This window comes from Vulpes vulpes, chromosome 15, assembly GCF_048418805.1.
Source record: "Vulpes vulpes isolate BD-2025 chromosome 15, VulVul3, whole genome shotgun sequence".
Lineage (NCBI taxonomy): Eukaryota > Metazoa > Chordata > Mammalia > Carnivora > Canidae > Vulpes > Vulpes vulpes.
In genome coordinates, this window is record NC_132794.1 from 27,514,056 (window position 1) to 27,532,525 (window position 18,470).

An 18,470-nucleotide genomic window follows, 5' to 3' on the forward strand; every position below is an offset into this window, starting at 1 on the left:
ATGTTGAATCACTATATTGTACCTGAAACTAATATTACACTGCATGTTAACTAACTGGAATTTAAATAAAAACTTGAAAAAATAAAAATAAAATTTCCAAAACATGTATTGTTTGCATTTTACAGTGGAGGAAATTGAGTCCCTGAGAATTTAGGTAGAGGAGGAAATTGAGTCCCTGAGAATTTAGGTAGAGGAGGAAATTGAGTCCCTGAGAATTTAGGTAAATTCTAAAACTTGACAGCTAGTTGTTGGGTAAACCCAAGATAAGAAATCAAGTCTTAATTTATTTCACACTTTGCATTTGTTTAAGGCAGTCTTAGCAAGAGGGCTTGTGTACCACGTGTTAAGAAATAGTTAATAACCTTTGGTGATGGATCCAGCAGTAAAGTCCAAACTGACCTTATGATTCCAGAAAGAGTCTTGAGAAGTGGGGTGAGACAAGGCCAACCACATCCCCCTAGTTTTGGTAGTCTATTTTCTTCCTTGCTACTGAAATATGGTCTTCAGAACAGTCTTGTGATTCATGTATTCTAGTACTTAGAATGTACTTTCTAGGCTGAGAATTTAAAAACAAGTTTTACAGTACAGGTGCGCATCTATTCGTGCAGCAGCTTTGTTTCTACATGTTATATACATTTTGAGTTCTATTTAAAAATCAGTAGGGAAACTTCTATTTGTAGATTAACAGAGTCAGGTACCTTTAGTTGACCAGTGGGATCAAACTACAGGTCAGCTCTAGTTATCACTAAAGAGTAATGTTATAAAATCGTTAGAGCAGGTAGTTGGGTCTATCAGCTCAATTGGGAATATAATACAAATGTCATGGACCGTGTTTCAGTGTTCTCCTGTAAAAGGGTAACAAGATGAGATCGCACTGTGTGGACTAGTGTAATGTGCCCTGAACCAGGTGCATCTAGATCCACCCCTCTAAAATGAGAGCAAGAGAAAAGAAACCTAAGGTAGTCACTTATATGGTCCACAAACTGCATTTTAGCCAGAAAATTGGAAAGGAATATTCTCACTCCTGGGCCAGTGGGCAGGAGAGAATAGATGCTCACTGTAGTCCCCAAGCCTCCAACAAGATCAGATTTGTCTGTCCCAGTTCTCTGTACTCCTGATTGCAATAGCCAGACTTCTTTAGCATTTGTGTTTCTTAGTAGATCGTAAGCTCCATGAATAGGAGCTAATTCATCAGTGTCCTGTTGGTACTGTAGGTGCCTGGCACATAGAAGGCTGTTACAAACATTAGTTGAATTGAACCATACCAATCCCAATTTACTGGTAAAATCCGGCTTTGGGGGGGGGGGTCAGGAAAGGAGCCTTTATGTATTTATATGTAACAACTACTAATTATTATGTATAGCTAATTCATAGTAATTGCTATTCTACATTTTTTTCTTCAGACTATTTAAATAAAGACTTCTAAAAGGAATAACAATTCTTCCTTAAAATTTATCATCGTCTTTCCAGGCATATTAATTATGGAGGAAAAGGTGAAATTAATGGTGACATTATAATTACGTGGCACTTAAAGTTGTTTTGTAATGCTAAGTTTCTTCAAAAATACACAAAGTACAATCTATTTGAAAACATGTTTAGCAAAACCGTTGGGGGCAACATTTAAGTATTTTTTAAGGAAACAACATTTTTAATAGAGCCTTATAGGTAGTCTCCTTAGCTTCATTTCCAAAGCTAAGAAAACTAGCTAATAGTAGTGGTAAAGATATACTAGCTTGACACATTTACTCACATTGGATTTGACTGATTGGAAAGATGAAAGTATTTCAGAATTTCATGTCTAGAGTTAATTTTGGTGTTCAGTAATCTAAAAGTTAGCCTCCATTAAGAATGACTTGATTCAAACCTTACTAAGTTATAGGACTTAAGTAATATATGAAGCCTCTCTGTTATTATTATTTTTTTAACTAGCAGTTGCTCTTCTCTGGAGGTGAATTTTCTGTTAGAACATGATTATGTTCAACTAGATTAATAATGCTAAGGTAGTAAAAAAGTTTATTTTAAAATGGAGCTAAGAAATTTCTAAACTAGTGATTTTCAAATGCTAAAGGAAATGTATAGGTAATCTGGCATATATATTTGCAACACTGAGATTTCATAAATCTTCTTAAAATAACTTTAACCCAGTTTCTTGCTTTGTGAAGACAAAGTGTTTTACTAAACTTCATGCATGTTTAGAAGTCGGTATCTTTTGTAAACAGAAAAAACATCTCCTCTCATGGCTCATATATTTTTTTATATGTCACATGCTTATAAATCATAGCAAAAGAAGATATGTAGGCTAGTAGACTATTGTCCAAGGTAAAAGGGTAGAAAAATAAGCACATTTACTAATTATGTGATATATTCTACTTTGTGCTTTCATCATGATTTATCCTGATTAACTGAATTGTCTTTGCCTTTCATTGTTAAAGAATGCATGAGTTCTATACAGTAGTATAAATTTTCCAAAGTAGGATTCCTCAACAGAGAATCAGACTTAATTTCTATGTTCATGAACTGACTCTTATAACTAAGACATGGTGTCTCATATAAATTAAGAGCATTTTCCTTTGCAGTAAAAAAGGTGAATACAATGCTGAATCATTATTTTACTGGTAATTGTCCCTGCTACAAGTGTTTGTTTTAATTCTGGCTACTCATCCATCCACGTATTTGACATTTTATACATCCTCGTATATATTCCTTCTGATAATGTCAAGTGACACTTTCCTTTGAAGGTGTCATTCTAATAGCATGAACACATTTACTTTGGGTCTTAAACTCGATACCATGTTTTCTTACCTCTTAAGACATAATAAATTCCCTCACTGGATTTATTCATCATTTTAGTACAACTCTGAATGATCTTTCTTTTAAAAATTATTGTACATTCTCCTCTCTGTGTGTTTCTCATGAATAAATAAACAAAATCTTTAGAAAAAAATTACTGTACATTCCAATAAATGGTATGTTACCTTAACCTGTAAGGTTCCAGTAAAATGACAGTGTTGCTTAATAATGAAAATAGGTAAATGGGCTTTGGGCAGTCAACAATAAGGATAAAATTAAAATCTGACTTTTAATCTTTTGAAAATCTGAAATTAATATATGTTTTCTCACAAGAATCACAGGTGGAAATCTAAAATTTGTTAGATGTTATTGATCTTTAAATTATTTTCACGTGTTACAGTGAGAATAGTAAAAGAAAATTTTTCTAGCTGTGTGAAGAAAATAGAGGAATAATAACACACATTGCATATGCTAAAACTAAAATACCTCAGTGATGACAGCATGTTAGTTTGGACTACATTTGATTTTATTTTACAGTGAATTTCAAAGTTTTTTGTTTTTATATTTTGGAATTCTGGTAGATGTGAACAGCAATCCTTATACATATAGGTATAAAATAGAGCTATTTTTAAAGATATCCAGCTGTGAATTTGCACTGGGGAGAAGTTGTGAGTTGTAATTGCTTTCTGTAGCTTAAGTCATTTTCTCTGTTAAATACTTAGATGAAGCATTAGAAAAGAAAAAAAATTGTATTCATACATACTGCCTTAGATTTGAGTGTTGCAGAATTTAGCAGTTTTTGATGACCATTGTTACTTTTAAAAAGAAAAAAATAGCGAGGGGATAGAAAGTTTTGTGTGTATTGGGAAATTAGTTCTGAGCTCTATTCACATGCTCATTTATTTTGCTTTAGGCCACTTTGTGTATTGCATCCTAGAGGGTGGTGAAAGATACAAATTTGTGGTGAAAATATTAGTATCCTTAACAACCATTGGTTGGTTTAACTATTAATCAGAAATACCATGGAGAATAAAGGATTAGAGCTAGTGATGAGATAGATTTCACTGTGGCTCAGCTAAAGCTCTGAAATGGGCGAGTTGTTAAATGTTTTCTGGCCTCAGTTTCTAAAATAAGGGTGGACTAGGATCATAATTCGGTTCTTCTCAACTCTTAAGAATCAGTATCACTTCAAAAATGAGGTTTTACTGTTGCATACATGGAGTAACAGGGTGCATAGAACTAAGGGCTGGGAGGATGTCCCTTATGATTTTTTGAGGTTGGCATTTAATATTTTACAGCAAAGTTTTTAGTTTAACATAATTGAACTTGTACTAGATAGGGTTAATAGGCTAGAACAAAAGGTCAAAGCATAAGGCATTAGGCTTAATTAAGGGAGAGCAGGAGTGGCAGGAGTGTGTGACAGTTAAATGGGTTTCCCACAGACTAATGTCGGTTACAGTGCAACCATGCCTCAACTTAAGTGGGTTATTTTGTGCAAAGGGCAGCAGTGATTAGCAGTTTGACATGCCAGACACTTCTGGCCAATCCCATCTGTTTTAGAGGTTAAAAAAGCACACCTTTATGAGCTGATGGATTGATTTGTGTGCCCGTCTGGTAAAGATTAGAAGTCCAAGGCCAATGCAGTAAATGTCAGTTATAGAATATTGTACTTTCTTCATTGGCTCATTGTTTTAACCGTCAACTGTTTTATAATGGTGGATTACTGCTGTTTATGGAGTTGAATGCAAGATGGGTGGGGGAACAGGTGAGAGAAGAAGAAAACTGTTTCCTAGATGGAATTGTGAAGTCACATATTCTTAGCAGGTGTTTCAAATAGAGATATGGCATATTCTAGATACACTTGGTTTTATGGAGTGTTTTTGGCATGTTCCTTACGGATTGAGTCACGTTGTGCTTTTCTGAGTGTTATCTGAGCAACCCTGTCAGTCCAGGATTTAATACTTAAAAAGTGTCATATTTTGTTCATTAACCTCCTGGGGATGAGGAAACGGAAAAGAAAAGAGAAAATGGAAGAGGCTCATATACACGTGCACATGCATGCATGCGTGCTTGCTTTGTAGGCAGGATTTACTAGGCTCACCTGAGATTGATGCATGTTGTTAAAATGAAGTGTATCTGAACCTAGGCTCAGACTTATTTCTTTCTTTGAGAGATGTAAGAGTGATGCCATTAATATAGTTCATTTTCAGTTCAAGATTGTAGCCCATTTAAAGATACACTAAGGCTAGATTGTGTCTATAAAAATTGGCTCTAACATGTTCTGATATTCAAGAAGAGGAAGATCCTAAATATGTGGATGAGATAGAATTTTAGATTATTGTGATTGTAATCAATGAGCTGTAGGAACACATGACATTGGGTGGTCATTTGGGTGGATAAAGGGGAAGTGTTCTAGAGATAACAAAAAGTTATCATCTTTATCAGAAAATTATTGTCCATCTGAGATTTAAGTAAGAATGTGACCAAGAATATTGGAAACAATATTAGAAGATTCTGATAGGCCCCCGTGCTTTTATCTTTGTCATAGGATATGAACCATCGATTGCCTGTTATATAGTTATACAAATTATACATATCATGTGGATCGTAATAGTAACTAATACTTTTAACGACATATGTATGCATTTATTTTACTGCTAAGCTAATCCAGAGTGAATTGGCTTACCTTCTAGAGAAAAATTGAGATATTTTATTTCTCATTTAAAAAGGACAAAGTCTAAAAAAAAAAAAAGGACAAAGTCACATTTTGGTATTGGGGTTTATTTAGGAATATGGTACTTGAATAAATATATATTTATCCTTGTGTTCTTTGTGGAGGAACATCACTTGAAACTCTTTGGATCTAATAGAGATTTGCATGAAAAAAAGTCTTGCCCTTCTGTGAGGGTAGAGAAGGTAAAGAAGCATACATTTTATAATAGTGTTGCTTCTCTTTTACTGACTCTTTTAAATTACAAAGATTGGCTTGAGTCGTATAAAAGTACTTGGTTAGTAAATTAATCGTGGGAGATTTATCTAATTTATTGGACAGAAACTTTTTTTTTTTTTTTTTTTTTTGAGAGCTAGAGATTGGAGGTAGGGAGAAGCAGAGGGAGAAAGAAGAGTCCCAAGCGGGCTCCTCATCTAGTGCAAGCCTGACCTGGTGCTCAACCTTAGCACCCTGATATCCTGGCCTGAGCCCAAACCAAGAGTCAGGTGACTTAGGTGTCCAGGCACCTCTGGACAGAAACTTCTTAAATGAATATTCTGGTGATGATATATAAAACCTGAAATACATATTTGCTGCTCTCCGTTTGTATTAATAATATAAACCTTTTTAAAGCACCCCTAGATCCTATTTTAGTTTCCTTTTCTCCAGTAAACTCAAGTACCAATATTATCCAGTTTGTGTTAGAATTTGATAAGACTACAGGGAAATATTCCGGTGGGTTAACTTGATTTTGTGAGTTTTGATATATTCTGAGGTTTTCAAAGAATATACATAGCCTTTTATAATCTGTGATAGTCCATTTCTGTCTGTTGTATTTCCTTCCTTTTACTAATGTTGTATTACTGACTTTGAGACACGTAAAGTCTGCTTCTCTAAGCAAAATAGTTGAACATATGCTTGTTTAGGTTATAAAACGTGAAAGCAGTAACTCTTAATATACCTTAGATCCTGTGTTTGTAGTTATTGTCCTAAAAATTGTTATAACTTTGTAATCTGAGTTTTAGTTGTTAGAAATTTTATGAGATAATGGAAAAAATAATAGCTCCGTTTCATGTTTTGATTTTAATTGCTAGTGGATTGTCCTTTACCTCTATTTAAGCAGACTGATTATATGATGAACTTATTCTAAAATATATTCTTAGTATATCTATATATTTATAGTTATAAAATCAGTGTGTATATATGTAATATGTTTCAAAAAGAGAACTCTGCACCTGTTGATTGCATTAAGCATTTGGTATCTTCTAATGAGGAGGGAGAAGGTGCTATCATTCTAAGTGGATCATTCCTCCTCAGCAAATTGCGTACATTTTACTTTTTTGTATGCTGTGACCTTGCAGTCAGTGACTTCAGCCCAGAATAGTTTCAAAGTCATGTAAATGAATGCAATTAAGGTATTGCTTATCATCTTACATAGTTCAGATGGAACCTTATTGGATAGAGAGATTTGTTTGCTTTATAAGGAAGGTCAAAATAAGGTTAAATTTTATTACATAAAATGATTTGGTAATGTTTTTATTTAGCTGCTGAAAAAGTAATGTCCTAATAGGAAATGATAATGCTTTTTTTTTTTTTTCTTTAAACCACTGGGAGGTCTTTTCAGGGTTTTTGTTTGTTTGTTATTTCTAATAGTTACAGTTCTATTTTAAGATGATACCTTCTGTCTAGTTGTAAAATTTTGGGAACATTCTACCCTTAGTTATGATTCTAGGTATCTTTGACTCATACATGTAGAAGACATTTCCTGCTGCTGATGGAGGGTTGCTTAGGAGCAGCTGATGTATGTGCTTAGAGGATTTGTGTTAATGTCCAGTTATCATGCCAGTTGGTGCAGGACCTCAGACAGCATGATTAGAGTCCTGGTTCAGAAAGGAGATCTGCTCTCCTACCAGGCTGATTGTAAGGGTTGGGAGAGCATTGACATAGATACTAGAAGAATTTTGCTGATGAAGAACTGTGTGTATATGTGTGTGTGTGTGTGTGTGTGTGTGTGTGTGTGTGTGTGTGTGTGTGTGTGAAGTAATTAGAAGAAGGGCAGCTACTCTTCATTGTAGTTGGCCTGTATAATTACCCTCTTTCCTTTTATGGATTATTCTTACTTCAGCATGGCATATTAATTGATAAAGTCTTTAAGATTCACTTTGTTGAGTAGGTACTTACTGCACATCAGCTCTTGGCCTTGCACCATGTTAAGTGTTGGAGGATTCAAAGATGAATAAAGGGTTCACAATTACAATGAGAATAATAGTAAGCATGAGGCAGAGAAAATTATCTGGAAGCACAATGGTCAAAGAGCCTGCTTTGGTAGGGTGTTGAGAAAGCATTACTAAAAGAAATTTGGTTCCCCTGTATGGTTTTAGGGAAACTGACAGGTACTGGTAAAATGAAATAACAATAAAAAGTAGCTCCTTTATTTGGGGAAGTCGAAGTTGCTATAATGGAATCAGGATATCTGCATCACGCCTTCCTTATCACCAACCAGCTTCACTGTCCATTACCTATTGATCAATATAAAGCCTCCTCTGCCACCACAGTATTAAAGTAGAGTCTGTGTCTCTTGCTGGTCAAAACTTTTCACCTACTTTTTTATTCCTGAAGTTATAAACTTTCTTATATGGTTGATGTCATTCTGTATCTGAAGGCTTCTAATTCTCAGTTTAACATTTTTTGTTCCTGGTGATCTAGAGAGAGGGAAAAAAAAGAGGTGGTTCAAACTCTGTATTGACTACCAAATAATCCTAATACCTTTACTCTCAGAATCCTTGACCAGAATTTCTCTTCATCACCATTAACTTCTCACTTTGAGAATAGGTGATAGTGTTTATGTATATAAAGACAGTATATTTTGGTAAATAATTTTATAATTGGTCATCAGTTGTGGTCAACAGCTATGCCCAAGGAAAGCATGTATAATGAAAACTATTTTTTATTTTACATCTTTTGTGTTATTTTTAAAGATAATTTATTTTAGTAGTTAAGATTTCATTGTAAAACATGCCACTGAAATTCTTTGAGATAAGATGCACTTGAAGTAATATTTATTTTTCTTAATTTTCAGGGAGTTTTTGGACTGTGAGCTATTTCAGAACTCTCTTCTCAGGACCCATTATTTTAACAGTCAGGAGAAACACATCCAGAAGGTATTGTATTTTGTCTGTTGCTCCATTTTTTAAAATGTAGTTACGCCTTTTCAATTATAGAAAGAAAATTATGTTGCATTTTGTTATTTATTTTTTCTTTAAGTTTCAGATATTGATTAACTAGTTGATGTTCATAATGGAGGAGAGGGATATATTTCAATATGGGTAATTCGGAATTTTTTGTAAGTCAGTAAAAGAAATCTGGTTTGGGGGGGTGGCTGGGTACCTCAGTTGGTTAAGCATCTAGCTCTTGATTTTCACTCAGGTCATGATCTCAGGGTCATGAGATCAAGTCTTGCATCCCAGTAATGGGATTACTGGATCCTAAGGTAGGTAGTTCTATTTTTAACTTTTTGGAGAACCTCTGCACTGTTTTCCACAGAACCTAAGAGGTTCATTTTTCTCCATATCCTCTCCTACACTTGTTGCTTGTTGTGTTTTTGATTTTAGCCATTCTGACGAGTGTAAGGCAATATCCCATTGTAACTTGGGTTTGCATTTTCCTGATGATGAGTGATGACAAGCATCTTTTCATGTGTCTTTTGGCCATCAGGATGTCTTCTTTGGGGAAATGTCTGCTCATGTGTTCTGCCCATCTTTTATTGGATTATTGTTTTTTGGGTGTTGAGTTATATCGTTCTTTATATATTTTGGATACTAACCCTTTATCTCGTATGTCATCTGCAAATATCTTTTCACATGATTCACTAGATTGCCTTCTAGTTTTGTTGATTGTTTCCTTCACTTTGCTAAAGCTTTTTGTTTTGATGTAGTCCCCATAGTTTATTTTTTGCTTTTATTTCTCTTGCCTCAGGAGAGGTGTCTAGTAAAATATTGGTGTGGCCAATGTCAGAGACCTCATTGCCTGTGCTGTCTTCTAGGATTTTTATAGTTTCAAGTATCACATTTAGGTTTAATCTATTTTGAGTGCATTTTGTATGTGGTGGAAGAAAGTGGTCTAGTCCATTGTTTTGTATGTAGCTGTCCAGTTTTCTCAACACTATTTGTTAAAGAGACTGTCTTTTTCCCACTGCATAAGCTTGCCCCTTTGTCAAGGATTAATTGACCCTATAATTGTGGGTTTATTTCTGGGCTCTCTGTTATGTTCCATTGATCTATGTGTCTATTTTTGTGCTAGTACCATACTCTTTTGATTACTATAGCTTTGTAATATAACTTGAAATCTGGAATTATACCTCCAGCTGTACTTTTCTTTTGCAAAATTGCTTTGGCTCTTTGGGATCTTTTGTATAAATTTTAGAATTTTTTTGTTCTAGTTCTGTGAAAAATGCCATTGGTATTTGGATAGGGATTGCATTAAATGTATATATTGTTTGAGGTAATATAGACATTTTAACAATATTCTTCTAATCCATGAGCATGGAAAGATATCTTTTTAAATCGAAGAATTTACTATGACAAGGAAATATTAACGATACATTCAAATAGTTTATTAGTTATACAAAGGATTCTTAAACTTTTAAGGTCATTATGAATTCTCCATTTATGAAAGTTTGTCATGTAATCTCAAAATTAAGAGTATGTTTGAATAAAGTTGAACTCGTTACTATTTTTGATTAAAAACTGTAAATAAATTTAGTTGTAGAATTAAGTAGACAGACTCTTACGTAAATTCAAAATAGGAATTGGTTTTCAGTAATTCTTTTGAAACTGACTCAAAATACTTAAGGCCCTTTAAAAAAAAGTTTCCTAAAGAAAACAAACTTTTTACCAAGCCATAATTTCATGTAGTCAAACAGGTACTCTTACTTGCTAGTTCAGTCATTTTTCTTTTTCTTTCTTTCTTCTTCTTCTTCTTCTTCTTTTTTTTTTTTTTCACACAGCATACCCAGCATAACTAACACTATCCCAGGAGACTGTCTGTCTTAGGCAGTACTACTTCTGTTCAACAGAAACCAGTCTATGGCATTTTTTACTATGTGTTAGTTTTGCCTGTTTTTGAACTTTATACAATTAGAATCATATAATATGAACTCTTGTGTCTGAGTTTTTTGATCAACATTACATCTCTGAGAGTCACCCATATATTGTTTTTTTTTCTATTTGTACCCCACCCCAATTGTCTGTATTCCTTTGTATGATTATACCACCATTTATCCTTTCTACTATAAATGGATATTGAGTATCTTAACAATTTGGGGCTACAAATAAGACTGCCATGAATTTTTTTTTATATCTTTCATATCATAAGCATTCATTTCTGATAAGTATATGCACAGGAACGGAACTGCTGAATCATGGAGTATGTATATGTCTAACTTTAGTATGATACATACTTGGAGTGCTTTTAAGGATATTTGTGAAATGTCAATTAGTGTATCTCTTCTTAATGATAGCTTATACTGTGATAGACTTAATTTTTCTCTAACTTCATGTAAACTCTAAAATTGTTTTTTTACGAGGTATGAAATTTTACCATCTATTTAAAATAAGTTGCCTGTTTTTTGATGTCATCATGGTATGTATTTGATCTGTGAAACTTAGATCTGTCCTAACCCTACGGAAGGAAAGGAGGACATAAAACCATCCTTATATATATACCTATTACTGTGGAAATATTGAAAAAAATGATTTTAAAATAAATTGGACATTTTGTACATGAAGCTTTTATTTTATTCTTGAATATTGGGATACCTCTGGAATATCCAAAATTATATACTCTTGAGTTACAAAAAACTTACTTTAGCATTTCTGATGAATCTTTCTTTCTACCTTTATCTGTGTTGTGTTAATCTTTTTGGTGAAGTGAAATTATGCATTTTAGAGCATAAGTACTTGAGAAATTTTATGTCAGATCTTCTTCTTAGTCTTTACTATAGAACAGTGCTGTTTATTCAATAAAAGTACAATGTAAAAAAAAAAATAAAAGTACAGTGTAATTTTAAATTGTCCAGTAAGCACATAAAAAAGGAAAAAGAAACTGATTAATAAAATATTTTCTTTAACTCATTATCAGCAAAATATTATAAAAGTACAGTGTAATTTTAAATTGTCCAGTAAACACATAAAAAAGGAAAAAGAAACTAATAAAATATTTTCTTTAACTCATTATCAGCAAAATATTATTTCATTGCATAATTAATATAAAATTGTGAGATATTTTACATTTTTCTCATAATAAGTTTTTAAAATTCAATGTATATTTTCACTTAGTGCACATCTCAATTCAAACTGGTCACCTTTCCTATGCATTGTTAGAGCTTGGAATTGAGGCCACAGCCTGGCCAGTGAACTCAAGTGTAGGGTAGTGTTGTGTTACATGAGGGGTAAGTCTGGCTAACATCACAAGGGTCTCTGGCCCAGTGAATGAGTTTGATAGTAATTCTTGCTGCAGGTGTGTGTGTAAATAAATATAAACACAAATACATAAACATTTAAAAAATAAAAATTTTAAAAAGACAGACTATTCCCTTTTCAAATGCTCCATAACCACATGTGTCTATAGGTTACCATATCTGACAGCACAGTTACAGAATTACATCTTGGTTTTAAAAGACAAGGCTTTAGTCAAATCCATATCTAGCTAAAATTATCCTTTCCGGGCACCTGCCTGGGTGGTGCAGTGGGTTAAGCCTCTGACTCTGGGTTTCAACTCAGGTTGTTATCTCAGGCTTCTGAGATCGAGGCTCCCAGCCCCCCTCATCAGGCTCAATGCTCAGCACACAGTCTGCTTTAGATTCTCTCTGCCTCTCCCCTTTCTGCTCGTGCTCTCTCAAAAATAAATAAATCTTGAAAAAATTATCCTTTAAAATCCAATAGAAAGCTGCTGTGTCAAAAGCTAATATACCATCTTTCAGTATGTCTCAAACTGCCTGTTTTTCCTTCAGTATTGGAATAAATGACATTTTCTTTGGTTGAACATCAGATAAAGCAGTTATCCAATGTTTAGGGGACAGGTTGTATGGAAAATACATGTCTTTAACTGTAAAATCAAAATCTGTAACGGCAGGTTCACATCTTCCATCTTACTCTAGGTTATATGCTGGATAGGTTTTTAATCTTTGTTGTTTTTTTCCTTTTTTTAAAAAAAAATATTTTTAAAGCATGGCTGGTTTAATTTGAATGTGGTAAACTGAACGATGTAACTCCACTATCTCCTGCATAAAATAGGACAGTTAAAAAAAGGTTATATGTATACATATAGATGTACCTATAATGACTTTTCATTAATTAGGATATTTAAAAGTTACCTACATTTTGAGGGTTAATGTTTCTTCATGTCTATATTTGCCAGGTAGGATAAATCAAGAACCATATGCTATCTCATATGAACTTAGGTCAGATTTTACTACTAAATTGGCTTGCTTTAAGCTTTTTTAGTGTTCAGAATATGGATAAAGTACTATTGACCTTCGAATGTGGTCACATACGGAGTTGTCATGAGGGACAGGGCACCTTTAGCAATACTTGACATAATTATACATGTTAGCTGTTATTTTGGGTTCTGGATTGGAGGTAGTTGTTTCATAGTCCTGTCCGCTAACTTCTTTAATAGTACTTACCTCTTCTTTTTTAAAAGAAATCAACTTTACTTTTTTGACACCCCGTTCTAATAGTGCATATTATGGCTACTTTTTAAAAATGAAAATCATCCTTCTGCTGAAAAGCCCTCGTCTTGGTTGTAGTAAAATTAAAGTTCTTGTATTTGCTGACAGGGCCATCTGCATCTTATTAATGAGGCCTAGTCTGGTGACCACTCAAAGTGGAAGCCTCTTCTTTCTTTTTCTACAGCATTTATCACCTTTAAGACTTCCATGAAATTAATCTTATAAAATGATTGCTCATTGATTATTTTCCTCTTCTAAAATGAAAGCTCCCTGAGGGCAGGAGTGCTCAACACTAGTACATCTGAAAGAACCAAGAATAATCCTGGGCATCCATTGGTACAACTACTGTGGAACAGTGTAGAGTGTTCCTCAAAAAATTAAGAACTGTCATCGAGTAATCCTACTTCTGGATATATATCCAAAGAAATTAAAATCAGGATCTTGAGGAGATACCTGTACTCCTGTATTCATTGCAGCACTATTTGCAGTAGCCAAGACATGAAAGCAACCCACATGTCCATCCACATATGAATGAATAAAGAGAATGCAGTATTTATTTCCATCCTTAAAAAATAAGGAAACCCTGTCATTTGTGACAACATGGATGAACCTAGAGGACTTCATCATAAGTAAAGTAAACTAGGCAGGAGCACAAATGTTACATGATTGCACTTATATCCAGAAAGACTTCATAGAAGCAGAGAATAGAATGGTGGTTACCAGGAATTCTGTAAGGAGGAAACTGAGGTTTTGGTCAAAAAGTAAAAACTTTAAATGATGTAAGAGGAGTAAATCCTGGAGATTTACTGTACAGCATAGTACCTATGGTTAGCAAGACTGTATTTTATATTTAAAAATTTGCTAAGAGGTAGGTCTTTTTTTTTTTTAAGATTTTATTTATTTTGAGGGTGTGTGGGGGGAGAGAGAGAGAGAGAGAGAGAGAGAGAGAATGAGAATGGTTGGGGGAAGGGCAGAAGGAGAGGAGCAGGGAGCCTGATGCGGGGCTTGATCCCAGGATCATGACCTGAGCCGCAATCAGACACTTAACCACTGAGCCACTCCAAGAGGTAGGTCTTATGTTAAGTGTTCTAATCACACAAAAAATAAAGAGAGTGGGGAAAAAACTTTTGAAGGTGTTGGATATGTTTATGGCATTGACTATGGCAGTAGTTTCATGAGTGTATACTTATTTCCAAACTCATCAAGTTGTAACAGCATTTTGTAAATCAATTATACCTTTAAAAATTGTTGTTGTTCAGGGATAGGCATCTAGAAGGAACTCCTAAGTATTGATTAAATATTTCTTGAGTGTATAGAGAAGCTACGCCTTTTTCCCCCTCCCAGAAATTTGCCTTTGAGAATTATCTGGGGGCAGAGAACATTTAAACTAAGAGAAAACAAAGATCTTCAGTTGTATATATAATAATACATTTTGATATTTTGAATTAGTTGAAAGTAGTTTATTTATCAAATTGATGTGTATATGCCTATGAAAGGTAACATGTAAATATGAGGTTTCAAAAAAATAGGGTTTATTATTATGGTCAGGTAATTTATCTTTTGGATATTTGTATGTACATTTTTCCATTTGGGTCATAAAAATAATGTTGGTTCAGAGAAGTATATTTATAAGATACTTCTTTCATTCTTAGGAACTAGAGAGACACACATGGTATTTTGGTATCTTAAAATTAGTATGAATCAAACAGACCTTGATAGTTTTTAAGAATAATTTGTATGTAATAAAGTATAAATTGTTCATATAAACAATGTTGTAATAAAGTATAGATTTCGTTTTATATAGACATTTTCTAATTGTAGTTTTTGAAGTTTTATTTTTAGGCCACCTACAATAAATGTTTTTACAATAGTACAAAAATATAATCAAAGACTTATATTAAGAAATGGTATATGCTACCTGTATTCACATTGAAAGGAGTTTTTTCCAAAGTGTTTTTTCCAAAGCAGAATAGGTAACTTTTACGTGATGATTTAAGCAAAGTTTTCCCTGCAAGTCTGTTTACAAGTCTTTGGTTTTATTTTGTGCCTTTATATATCAACACATAATATATATAACTATTTCAATAATCATTTTCATGAGAACAGGAAGAGCTATGTGTTTTGATTTATTCCTTCTCTTTCTACTGCTCTCTTCCAAATTCACATGTTAGTATTTCATGCTTGTTAGTCGCTTTCTAACTGCTCTTTTTGTCTTTTCATTTTTATTATTCAACCCATTCTACACACCGTAGGACAATAAGCCTTTCTGAAGAAAGTATTATAACTCTGAACAAAGGCCTTTGCCTAACAAGATAAAGGCCAAGTCCTATTTTTATCTGTCTCCTACTTATCCCAGCATCATATTCCATTTGCCTCACCCTCAAAGATGTTAACTGCACATTTCTTATGCTGCCACCCGGGTTTTGTCATCTTTCTCACAGGTGTCCTGTGATCCCTGCTTATTTTCTTTTACCAAAACACTCCCTGGTCTGTGATTTGAATAATCACCCTGAAGTGCCCTCTTCCACTGTCCCTTAGTAGTTGATGAGTACCATTCACACTGCATTTATTTAATTCGTCTCTCCTGCAAGATTGTAAACTTCTAAAGGGAAGGGATCATATCTTGTATAAATCTGTGATTTGTAAAACACCCAGCTCTAAGCCTTACACATAGAAGGTGATAAATCAAAACACTGAGGAGACAGTAACTCCAGGGTATATCCTGGAGCTTTAGAAACAATTAAGAGGGGCAGCTTGGGTGGCTCAGTGATTTAGCGCTGCCTTTGGCCCAGGGTGTGATCCTGGAGTACCCAGATGAGTCCCCAGATCAAGCCCCATGTCGGGCTCCCTGCATGGAGCCTGCTTCTCCCTCTGCCTGTGTCTCTCCCTCTTTCTCTCTGTGTGTCTCTCATGAGTAAATAAATAAAATCCAAAAAAAGAAAAAAGGAAACAATTAAGAAAAGGATACAAATTCACCTGTATTACACAAGTTCCTTAAGCTTAGGCTGCAACAATTTCTACGTGTGGTTTGTGTGAAGATGAAATGACAGTATGTGTGTTAGCAATTTGTAGGTTCCAAAATGTAATCTAAGCATTTGTAATAGTTCTCAAACTACATTTTGTGGACTATATAAGTTTCTTTTCTTCATGTAAAATGTATAGAATGTTGTTTTAATGTTCCTCACCCTACTAATGGCAAGATTGATTTAATATGTTAGCTGTATGTTTACTGTAATAAGTCTCTTTACAATTCATCTGAAACAAGAAGGAAAATAGAGATGCCTTTGGTGAAAGTAATAAATTACCTGCGTGGAATCCAACAATTTCAGAGATGAATGAATTTGAAAGTTTTGTTAACAACTTTCCAAAATTGATCCTTAATTCATCATATTGAATTACATGGAGTAAAATACATTTTTTGAAGGGCATCATCTCACAGATTTCCATAAATTTCTCAGAGGTGACCCCATCCCTGTCAATTCTATTTCCTAGGAGTATTTAAAATTAAATAGCTTACCTGGCTAGTGGACATTCTATATGAGACTGAAATTGGGATGATGAATTTTTTTTTTTTTTTAATTGGGGTAGGGTATAGTTCTGGTGCTAAGAACAGCATCTAGAAATGGAATAAGTTTCTGATTTTCAGAGATTTTTTTTTCTCTCCAAAACAAAATCTAGGTATTATGTATATCTGGGATATAGCTCTGAATTAGTTGAAAGAGAGATAGGGTTGAGGTTCAGGGAGGAAATAGTATTATAGGACCAGCATCTTGAACCATGAATACAATCATTATCTGTAGATTCTGAAAATATGGTATCATATGGTCTTGTGTATTTAAATGCTCAGATGTTGATAACACAAATTGGTACCAGAGACTGAGTTTATTAAGCATGAGGCAGTGATTATGGTTTCTGAGTGTTCCTTACTCATGACAAAATATGATGTGCAATTTGGATACTATTCCTTTGGCAACTAACTAGATTTGAGAAGTTACCCTTACAGGCCACCCAGATATATTTTAGATCGTGAGTGTATGGAGCCGTTATTTCATTACCTAGGCCATAGTAGAAAATATTTAGCCTTTTTTTAATGGTGACTAAAAATTTGATCCTTTGATTTTATGTTATGTTACAGACAAAAATTCTGAAAGTCAGCTGTTTATCCTAGTAGAAATAGATAAAACCTGATAGTGAGTGTTATTAATGTTACTTTGACAAGTATATTAAAAATATGTGTACAGAATTTGTATCAATACTGAGTTCATGCTAATTTGCTATTTACACAGTAATTTTAGTAAATAAGAAATGAATAAGTAACACTTTCATTTTATTTAAGTACTCCCGTGAGTTTCTGTTAAGGGTGAGCAGCATTTGTTGGAAAGTTACATACAATTTCAACCTAGTCTGGTGACTACAGAATGCTGTTTCCTTAGCTTTTAAGTCTTTTGCAGTAGTGTAGCCTGAGAGAAGGCAGAAATAGTTGTTTCTTTTATATATATATATATATATAAATAAACGATATGCAGTTGACCCTTGAACAACACGGGGGTTAGAGGTACTGATCCCTGACAGAATCAAAATTCTCTAATTTTGACTCCTCCAAAACTTAACTACTCATAGGCTACTGTTTACTGGAAGCCTTACTGATAACATAAACAGTCTATTAACACATATTTTATATGTTATATGTATTATATACTGTAGTCTTATAATATCTTTTTCTTATTTTTTTTCATATTTCTAGGTTACATGGTTCATCTGTTTTTTCAAATTATTGCATTCTCCAAAAAATTTTCCAATATATTTTTTGAAAGATACACAGTTCAAAGTGTTTTTCAAGGGTTAACTGTATTTCTTTTACCCCTTGTGTAGATACAAAGAGTAGTCCTACCGTGGCCACAGTTTAATACAGTGATAGGAAAAATGCTGGTCTTAGAGACATAAGATTTATATTTGAACTACAGCTCATCAAACAGACTGTTTAACCTGAGCCTCAGTTTCCTAATCTGTAAAATGAGGACATAATCTACATCAAAGGAATATTGTGCAGAATGAATGAGGAAATAACGTTTGTTGTCACCGGTGTAATCTTCTAGAAAGACAATGTTTTATTGACAATATTGTTAATTCTGTGTGTTCCAAAAGAAATAAAATAGGTTTTTGGATGACTACTGTTTTACTCAATAGCATACCCTTCTAAATTAGGACCACTCTTCCACACATTTTGCATTTTTCTTTTTT

General features: G+C 33.7%; 1 protein-coding gene and 1 non-coding gene across 7 annotated transcripts in view; both read left to right on the forward strand.

Moving 5' to 3' along the window:
* NRIP1 (nuclear receptor interacting protein 1) overlaps positions 1-18,470 on the forward strand; it is a 98,320-nt gene that overhangs the window by 10,729 nt on the left and 69,121 nt on the right. For all 6 annotated transcript variants that reach the window (XM_072740941.1, XM_072740939.1, XM_072740944.1 and 3 more), the window contains exon 2: positions 8,580-8,661. The gene's annotated coding sequence lies outside the window, so the exon portion shown is untranslated. The remainder of the gene's footprint in view (positions 1-8,579; positions 8,662-18,470) is intronic.
* Positions 11,866-12,018, forward strand: LOC112917748 (small nucleolar RNA SNORA62/SNORA6 family). Its single transcript, XR_003234529.1, has one exon. It is a non-coding gene; the product is annotated as a small nucleolar RNA SNORA62/SNORA6 family (small nucleolar RNA).